Below are 438 nucleotides of genomic sequence, written 5' to 3'. Positions count from 1 at the left end.
CATCATTTAGTCGCCCAGAGTGAAGATTTAGTCGCATATGCGAGTGATTTACTCGCAATGTAGAGGGTTGACATGATAATAGTTGCTCAGTGTGTTAATAAATGCTTTATAAACACATAGTCCTACCGTAACTCATGATTAAGTCAGGTAGTTATAAAACATTTAGAAGCTGCCAGCCATCTATTTTTGTGAGCTCATCTAAAGTGAGGATTGTTTATACCTTGTAAAGCATTTACAAAGGAGATTTAAAAGCTCATTAATCTTCCAAACAGAAAAGTTAATCAAACACAACACAGGGATACAGAACACAAAAACATTTTTTCAATATTGAAAAAATGAAACTGTACAACTGTTCACTTGATAAAAAAAAGAAAAATAAACCTCTGCAGTTTCATAGAAAAAAAATCAAGTGTACAGTTTCTTTTTTTTTTTTTTGCA

The sequence above is a fragment of the Sinocyclocheilus anshuiensis genome, unplaced genomic scaffold, assembly GCF_001515605.1.
Source record: "Sinocyclocheilus anshuiensis isolate Anshui unplaced genomic scaffold, SAMN03320099.WGS_v1.1 scaffold1815, whole genome shotgun sequence".
NCBI lineage: Eukaryota > Metazoa > Chordata > Actinopteri > Cypriniformes > Cyprinidae > Sinocyclocheilus > Sinocyclocheilus anshuiensis.
Note: the sequence above shows the minus strand (reverse complement) of the source record.